This window comes from Emys orbicularis, chromosome 7, assembly GCF_028017835.1.
Source record: "Emys orbicularis isolate rEmyOrb1 chromosome 7, rEmyOrb1.hap1, whole genome shotgun sequence".
Classification (NCBI taxonomy): domain Eukaryota; kingdom Metazoa; phylum Chordata; order Testudines; family Emydidae; genus Emys; species Emys orbicularis.
This window is the reverse complement of record NC_088689.1, coordinates 27,598,144-27,608,149: the sequence shown is the minus strand read 5'-3', so window position 1 is coordinate 27,608,149 and position 10,006 is coordinate 27,598,144.

The following is a 10,006-nucleotide window of genomic DNA, read 5'->3' as shown; positions in this document are numbered from 1 at the left end:
TGCTCTATGCTGAATAGAACAAGGTAGTAAGCGAAGCCCACAAAGGTACGTTTATGCTACAAACACCGACAGCTGGCCTGTGTCAATTGACTTGGGCTTGCGGGGCTTAGGCTGTGGGGCTATAAAATTGCAGTGTAGATGTTTGGGCTCGGACTGGAGCTCAAACCCTGCGACCCCCGGGAAAGCAGGTATGAGATAACCTGCCGTCTGGGGAAGTTTCCTTCTAAGCTAATCTCCAACAATTGAGGGTTACAATCTAAAACATGATATTTATATCCTCTCAATTTTTTTTATTTTTGCATTTATTGCAACAATTCTGGATATTTTTGCTACCCAGATAAATATCTAATCTTGTTTTGAATCTTGCTAAGTTTCTGGCCTTAGTGATATTCTGGGGCAATGAGTTTCACGGTCTAATTGAGCATTGAATAAAAAAAATATTTCCTTATCAGTTTTGAATTTGCCACCTTTAATTCTCTTGAATAACCTCTTGCTCTGATGACACAAACAAACAGACATTCCTCTCAACTGTCTCTATACTATTATTATTTTGTATTTATGTCCCCTGAAATTTGTCTCCTTTCAACATAAAGAATCCCAATCTTTTTAATCACTTATGAGTTCACCTATACTTTTAAACATTTTTATTATCTGCCTCTGAACCCCCTCCAATTCTGTAACATCAGTTTTGAAATGGAGTGACCAGAACAAAACACATTATTCCAGATAAAGGCATACAATTGTCATATAATAGCACTACAGTATTTTCAGTATTAAATTTCCATTCATTCCTTATGCACTCTATCAATTTGCCTTAAAAAAACAAACAAAAAAACAAAAAAAAAAAACACCCCACTGCTGAACATTCAGAGGCCTTCACTTTTGTCCAAAAGGATGCCTAGATCTTTTCCCTGAGTTTATTGCTAGTTTAAAACCCAATAAAGTGTATTAGTAGTTCCAATTACTCTCTGCTGTGCACATCACACTACATTTTATCAATCCTGAATTTCATCTGCCATTGTGTTGCCCCTTCAATTAACTTGATTAAGGGCCCTCTGAGGTTCCTTAAGGTCTTCTCCAGTCTTGACTAGATAATTGTGTCATCTGCAAGTTTGCCGCCTCACTGATTATCTCCTTTTCTAGATAATTTTAATAAATTAAACATTAGTCTTACCATATAATGTTGTGGCACCCTGTTGAAACCTTTCCATGATAAAAAGTGCCCATTCCCCCCAACTCTATTTCCTATCTCAGTCAGTTTCTGATCCATGACAATACTTTGCCTCTCACATTAAAGTTTTAAAACACATTTCCTAAAATAAATTTTCTGCAATACATATGGAATATTCTGAATACAGGAGGGTGTGTCATAAAGGTTTTTATTGGCACTGAATAGAATGATCTAATTCAAAAATAGTTTTGACAATCTTGAGCTCCTTGAAGCTGACACAAACTGAGATAAAAATATTATCACCATATCATACATATACAGATATATGAAAAAATAGGTGTGTGCATCACGTACACAATGAGAAACTGAAAAATTGCGAAAAAGCAGAATGAATGAGCAAGTGATTTAAGAAAGTTGTGGAGGCAATCCAAATTTGATGCATAAAAATCTATAGATTTAGGATATTTTCAAGAATTTATTTCAAATTTAAATGTCCAGCCTTTAAGTTACAGACTATCATCACTGTATAAATAAGCACATTGCTACTGTAAAATTTGAAAGCTATACAACAAGTGAGACCATTTTTACTAGTGGAAACTGGTAAAGTGCCTCTGAACAGAAACTGAAATTAATCCTTCTCTTAAGCTATTACTGATAACCTTTAAATCGAAGGAAAAAAACATTTTAAGGAAAACGCCTAACATCTATTCTATCCTCCAATTCTAACTACCAGAGTACTCATTGACTCATTCTCTCAAAAAACATTAAAACAAAAAGCAGAAATTGGCATTGCTGAAACCTTGGGAGACAATCATTATAGGTGTTTTTCACAGAGACTTATTTTGTTTGATGCCTATGAGTAACTGATGTCACGTGCTTAACATAGGTCTATTATTTACTATTTGCATTACAGCAACACTGAGATTGGGTTCCCATTATGCCAGGCACTTTACAAATAGGATACAGTCCCTGTCCCAAACACTTTAAAATTTTAGTAGGCAAAACAAAGGGTGGCAGGGAAACAGAGGTACAAAGTGGTGAAATAAATTAGGCAAGCTCACATAGCAGATTGGTGGCAGAGCCAGCATTAGAACCCAAACTTCTCTGCTGACTCCCAGTCCAGTGCTCTGTCCACTGAACAATGCAGTCTGGATTTTATACAGAACCCCCCAAAACATGCTGGGTGTATTAAAGACATGTTCGATATGGAGAGGTAGATAACTAGAGGTGGCATAATAGTATAAGGTAACAAAAGAAGTGGAGGCAGTGGAGTTAGTGACAAAGTTCAATGGTGGCAGAGGTAAACAAGGTCAAACGGACATTTGATTCATCTTGCAACTACAGTAGCCATTTGGATTGACTGCTGGAGACTATGAAAGTATGGGCTTTTCCACTGGAGCACTCCTTTATTGTGTCACTACTGGAAAACTAATGAGGCCATGTGGGAGGTGCAGCCACTAGAATGATTTGTGGGTGTGCACGGGGGGCGGGATGTGCTGGGACAAATATTGTAAATTGCTGACAGTACATACAAGAAAGTAAGTTTTGGAGAAGGAAGCCAAATGGCGTACAGAAGAGTACACAAGATTACTTTACTGTTCTGCTGTTGCCATGGAGCTGAGGGAGCTGCACAGAGCACGGTGGAGTCACCACTGCAACTTCCAGTTTGGAAAAGGTCACTTAACTTCTGCTTCTCTAGCCTGTCACTCTAACAATGTTTCAGAACACTTCTATTTATTTTTTCCAAAATCTAGAGCTTTCTTATTTAAGCCTACATAAGAAGTTTTAACGATGTTACTGCTATATAGAATAAACACAAAAACATTAGAGGATCACAAGAATTAGGAAAGGGACTGTTATAGCTAACTACATCTAAGTGTTCTTTGGCTCTTTCAGCTCAAACTGTCAAGAACAAAATTTGGAACATAATGTACAGCAATTCAGAACTATTAATCCCCTGATAACAAAAGTAATTTTTCATCTCCTTTCATAGAATCATAGAATATCAGGGTTGGATGGGACCTCAGGAGATCATCTAGTACAACCCCCTGCTCAAAGCAGGACCAATCCCCAGACAGATTTTTACCCCAGTTCCCTAAAATGGCCCCCTCAAGGATTGAACTCACAACCCTGGGTTTAGCAGGCCAATGCTCAAGCCACTGAGCTATCCCTCCCCCCAAAGGTAACCTGGCTTGTTGCCTCCAAGAGCAGTTCATATGAACAAAGAGGCTAAAGGTTACCTGAAAAGGAAAAACTGATTGGGCTTTTGCTTTACGATATATAATTTGAATTTTGCTTTTTTTAAAAAAGGGTTTCCCCCTGTTTTTTTCTGTTTACCTTAACAATGAGGAATTTCAAATCTTCCCTTCCTGTGTTAGAGGACTGGAATCTTTCTGAACCCTTGGTCAAAGGGGTGAAGGTACTGAATATATAAAGTCTGTTCTTTGAAGTGTTTAAGTTAAATTGGCAAAAAACAGCTTTAAACATTCTAAATAAGTTAATTTTTCCTTTTAGGCAGGTTTCACTTCCATGATTATAAAGGAACAGTCCCATAAATTCTCTAACCATCCATACAATTCCAAGGGTAGACAAGACCTAAGTGTTTTAACTTTTTTTTTTTTTTTTTGGGTGGGGATGGGGGAGGGGGGGGGAACAAAAAACAAAACAAAACATGGAAAACCCTTCCCACCTTCTTCTTCATCCTTTTCTCATGCTGTTCTACCCCAGCCTCCAGCACTTTCAGCTCTTCTTTTGCACTGTGCACAAACCCATTCTCTCTCCCTTACAAGCCACTTTAAAAAAAAAAAAACAACCACATTTGCAGGGCTTTGTTTTTTAAAGTTACCACACTAAACTTGATGTATTTTTAATCACATTTGTTACATACGAATATTTTTCTTCCACTAGTTGCAGGACCACCAATTTTCTCTACTACTAGACTATATCAGGCAATCCTTGACAAGAGGAAAGTAACCATTACCAACATTTCCCAGAAAAGTGAGGAAAGAACAAGTAGCATCATCATAATATCTTCCCCCAGTCCTTTCTGAAAAGAAAAAATAGATTTCTGGGCCTATTATACCATGAAGCACTACTCTTGGGAGTGGCACACCCACAGAAAGCTATGAGATTAATTATGTATTACTTGGAAACACTTCTGAAGGCTTGTCCAACTTGCTGCCCTGCATGTTTCCCTGAGGGTGACAGACTCACTCTGCCCAGGAAGTGGTCATAGGCCTCAGCAAGTGCACTTGTAAATTAGGCAAGAAGGCAGGTCTTTTGGATTTATATGGTTCTATAATGCACTGTTATTAATCAGGCAATGATTTGTTGCTATCTTACTGTGACAGAATGGATCTGAAGGAGGAGTACATTCTTACTGGAAGTAGTTCTGTTGATAAAATTTAACTGCTCTCTGCAAATCTACTGTGCAGCTTTGCTCCTTATAACATGATGGTTTAGGGAGGAAGGAAACTAAAATGTCATAGGACAAATGACAGCTTCGAAGTTGTCAGTAGCCATTCCTAGGGCCACTTTATCATCCTGGAATTTACGACACTCAATCTCTATAGATGGGACCCATTCTTTTTGATCTGATGTTAGGGCATTTTAAATGACCACCTTTTAGTATGGCAGTAAATGGAAGTCTTGCTCAGCAGCTCAAAACACTAATGTGTGCAGAAGAGTGTTGAAATTCAGGATAGGTATTCTCAATATTGAGATGCCCCAGTTCTTCACAGCAACAATGAGCATTTTCACAATGTAGGTGGTCTGCTAACTACATGTATAACTTAAGATACTGTAGAGGGAGAATAGCTTCTCCATAGTTAAGGTCACAAACAGCTTCCATTATTAAAGTCATATTTTTGCCTGTTTGCTTTGGTCTGTATAATTGTTTTGACCTGAAGACCGCCATATTTACTGTAAAGGCATAGGACAGGGGTCGGCAACCTTTCAGAAGTGGTGTGCCGAGTCTTCATTATACCCTCTAATTTAAGGCTTCGCGTGCCAGTAATACATTTTAACGTTTTTTAGAAGGTCTCTCTATAAGTCTATATATTATATAACCAAACTATTATTATATGTAAAGTAAACAAGGTTTCAAAATGTTTCAGAAGCTTTATTTAAAATTAAATTAAAATGCAGATCTTATCAGTTTAGTGTGCTCCTTACCCTTGCTTTTCCTTGCTGAGTTTTCTGGCACGTATTTGTCTGGCACGTATTTGGATACAGTACTTTAAGCTGCGCACAGGCTTCTGAGTGATCAGTTGTTAACCGGCTGGCAGGAGGTCAGCGGCTGGAACCCCAGACCGGCAGCTGAGGTGAGCGGAGCGGGCGGCTGGTAGGGCTAAGCAGGGCCGGAGAGCTGGACCCCGTCTGGCAAGGGGCCTGTGCTGGAACTCCAACCGGAAGCCAGGTGAGTGGGGCTGCGGCAGAGACCCCGGCTGGCAAGGGGTCAGCAGCTGGAACCCCAGAGCAGCGACTGAGCGGCTCAGCCCGCTGCTGCTCTGGGGCTCCGGCCGCCGGCTCCTGCCAGCCGGGGTCTTAGCCCGCTGCCGGCCTGGGGTTCCTTCACCCAGGCCAGCAGCGGGTACTGAGTGGGACCGGCGGCGGGACCCCGGCTGGCAGGAGCCGGTGGCAGAAACCCCAGAGCTGCGGCGGGCTGAGCTGCTCAACCCGCCACCGCGTGCCATCAAAAATCGGCTGGCGTGCCACCTTTGGCACACGTGCCGCAGGTTGCCGACCCCTGGCATAGGAGAATGTTTCTGTAAAGTATGCAAAAAAAATCAAAATCTTTTGGAATGACAAGTCATTTAAAATGTATTCCGATTTGAATTTGTTGTCTAATGTTTGTCTTCTTGGATCTCAAAACCCGCCTACTACTGTCCCTTCAAATTTGCATATAGTTAGATCTTTTCAAAAAGTTTTAGCTAAGCAAAATTAATGAGTCTTGGATTGTTTTGGGATCCAATCCTGTCCAACTTCATTAGGATTTTAACATGTTAAAATACACCTGCTTTCCTAGATTTGTTGGCTACAAGAAGAAAAAGGAGAGAGGGAAAGGGCTGAGGACATGATCAACACCACAGGAAGGGAAAAACAGCAGTTGCTGGAGTTCAGCTATGAGGAGGGAAATACCTTAACTTTCACCCCCTCCATAGTGTGCCACTCTATCCCACAGATCCCAACAGCGATCCCCAACTTTTCATGGTCATGCCCCCCCACCTTGGGATCGGGGCCATGGCTCACAAGGGTGGGTGGATGGACAGCGGTAAGGGGGATGAGGCTGGGGCCACAGCTAGGGGCATTTCAGGGGCCAGGAGTGGAGCCACAGCCAGGGGCCGAGGCTGGGCTTGCAATCAGACTGTGGGGGAGGCCGTGGCTGGGAGCAGGGCCGCGGGTGGGGCCTGATGGCACTCCCTCCCTGTCCCCCTGTGGGGGCTGGCCTGTGCCCGGTGGCGCTCCCTCCTTGTCTTCTTGTGGGGGCTGGGCCGCGCCTCTCCCCAAACGTTCCTCTGTGCCACCCTGGGGGGGTGTGCCTCACAGTTTGGGGACCCCGCCACAGAAACAGACACACAAGGGGGCAAGAAGCAGGAGAAGGTAAATATACAGGATTATGCATCCAGGAGGCAAGCCTATATTTTCAAAAGGAACTCGTTATGGTATTCTCTGGACATATTTTCTAACTCCTGGAACTATGTCAATAATCTAAATCTACTAAAAGAGCATTTAATTTACTTAAATTATTCTGAAGTTATTTCAACTGTACTACTGGTAAAGTTGTTTAAATGAACACTTAATTATTACAAAATCCAGCTGGTACAGAGCTTAATACAGGGGTCAGCAACCTTTCAGAAGTGATGTGCCGAGTCTTCATTTATTCACTCTAATTGAAGGTTTCGCATGCCAGTAATACATTTTAACGTTTTTAGAAGGTCTCTTTCTATAAGTCTATAATATATAACTAAACTATTGTTGTATGTAAAGTATATAAAGTTTTTAAAATGTTTAAGCAGCTTCATTTAAAATTAAATTAAAATGCAGAGCTCGCCAGAACGGTCGCCAGGACCCAGGCAGTGTGAGTGCCCCTGAAAATCAGCTCGCATGCCGCCTTTGGCATGCGTGCCATAGGTTGCCTACCCCGGCTTAATACAAGCAGTTTGTTGACACAAAAAGGTTTTTCTAATTACACAAATATACTTATACTAATGTAATGTCCCCATGTGGACACAATTATTCCAGTAGAAAAGTGGCTTTTTCCCCCCCACTTTAGCTTAAACCCTTCCCAAGCAACATTAGCTACACTGAAGGCAATTTTATTCTGGAATGAGAATGGGGCCACTTGGTAATTACACTGTACCCGTATAAATGGTCAAATTTTATTATATAAACAAGTCCATGTGACTCATGGTCTTTACAAGACCTACCTCTCTGCCAGTCTCTTTTTCAAGGTGATAACCAAGTATTTTTGCTTTACAGGAGCTGAGTTGGAAGACAGAGGGCAGTAGCTTTCAGTGGTCACACATTATAGAACTGCTGAAATGGACCCAGCTGCTGGGTTGTCATCTGTTTTAAGCAATACAGAGACTGAACAGAGGCCAACCAATGGCCCTATCCTTGGGTTCTTAGGCACATCCTCGAGGTGCAGATGCTCTGTCTAATGCTCCCCCTCCCCCATGAGAGTTGGAACCCACACAGCTGCCTAGCCCCTATTCTCAGATTCCCTGCTGCTTAAACTCACCCTCCCTCAGAGTTCTACCAAAAGGTGAGAGAGGCTTCTGGCTTTCAGTTTAACTCTCTCCTGAGGCAGTACAGTAATTGTTGCATATAATGCACAGACACTTTATTTAGTCTTTGTCTACACTGGACTTTCATCAGTAAAACTTTTGTCGTTCAGGTGGGTGAAAAAAACATGCCCCCAAACGACAAAAGTTTTACCGATGAAAAGCGCTGGTGTGAACAGTGCTTTGTTGGTGGGAGAGCTCTCTCCTGCTGACAAACAGCAACAACACTGCGCGCATTTTAGCGGAATGGCTGTGACACAGCCTCAGAAGTCACCACTGCTCTTTTACTTAACAGATAAAACACCAGACATTACAGATCATTTAGAAAAACAATGAAAATCCTAAATGCAAAGCATCTTGTGAGCTCACTCTTTCCCTGGAAGTTACACAAGCAGAGTCTCTAGCCTCATCAAGCCACTACATGCTGGGCTGCAAGCTGCTACATGCTGGGTTGCTTCTTCCTTATCCTAACCTGAAAAAAAAGTGGCCACATAAAGAGCTCCTACCTTTTTGTAACTTTTAGCCCCCTTTGTCAGGTGACATCCTGCTCAGCCTCCTCAGGTGATCAAATTCCTTCCAGGTGACCTCTCCCCTGATTAACTAGTCTAGTGTTTAGAGCTATTCCGTTTCAATGGGAGAACGTTTCAGATTTATTGATCTTCTATTGTCAGCCCTGTACCTCTATTCGGTTGGAATTTTGGTCCAACATGGAGGCAAAAGGACAACAGAAGACAAAGGGCTGCAACTTCAAAATGGAGTTTGTAGCTTGGTAAAGCTGTGACGAGCTGCGGCTTTGTCTGAACCAGTTCTGAACTGTGGATGTTATTATGAAATTGCATCATGAAATTTCAGTGGCATAGAAAGCCTATATGTATGTGGATCCATCGTGAGTTAACAGGTTGTGTCATGTCTCTGCCAGGCCAGAGACAACTGAGTGATGAGCACTCAAAGATGGTCAATTCAAAGTATGACACCTTAGGACAATGGGTTTGCTCTAGCTGGGCACTTCCTCTTCTTGTCTATGGGCAGAAAAAGCTTTGGAATGTAATGATAAGTTACTAGGAGCAGACAAAAGAAGCTGGCAGCCCCAGCAGGAGTCTATACATGAATTCACAAGGGAAACGGAGTGAAGGAGAGCCATTTTGATCAGATTAAGATGAGAGAGACTGCTCAAGGGACAGGTTTGGTAAGGCAGCAGAGGACTGCACCTGCCTGTCCTGACAGAACACGGATGATCCCCCAAGTACTCCCAAGGGAAGGGTGAGCTACTGAGGAACACTACATTTAGGATGTTTATTTTGTACTACCTGTACTCTCCTGTGCTTTACACGATTAACGATAAGACAGCATAAAAGTATAATGCTATACCCACACATACACACTCTGTATATGCTTCACAACTATTACGTGTCACTGAGAGTTAAACTGTAAACCAAAAACTTCACACTTTTGGGTGGAGTTCTGGGAGAGGGATGTGTTTAAGTAGTGGGGAGTCTGAAGGGTCAGTGTCGTGCCCAGAGGCGCTAGGTGGCTAGAAATTGGGTTCCAAAACTCCGGGGGCGTGAGGGGGAAGGGAGAGTATATGTCAGATAGAAAGTCTGCACCCTGAGTGTTTGCCCAGGGACCCCAAGATTAGGGCAGTGTCTGGACTCCACTCAGCCTGCAGAAGCTTGAAACACCCCAGGGATCCAGCAGACAGGGGGTTGGATTCCCCTCAGAGCTATCCAAATAGGTGGCCAAAATGGGACACTTGCTAGAATGCGCAACACCAACATGCAGACATCTGCGGGACTGGGGCCTAAACTCATCCCTTTATTTCAAAGAAGGATCAAGATACACCAAAGTCCAAATAAAGCTTAAAATACGATAGAAATTCAAGCTACATAAATTCTTAAAAGTAGCACTTGTTTTGTGAAGCAATCACATTGTTAGAAAGCACTTCAAGTATAAATTACAAAATATATATAGTTAGTATTTGATTACAGAAGACAGCATCTTTAACACAGTCCAAATACCAACACACAATGCTTTCAAGAGAAACACACTTATG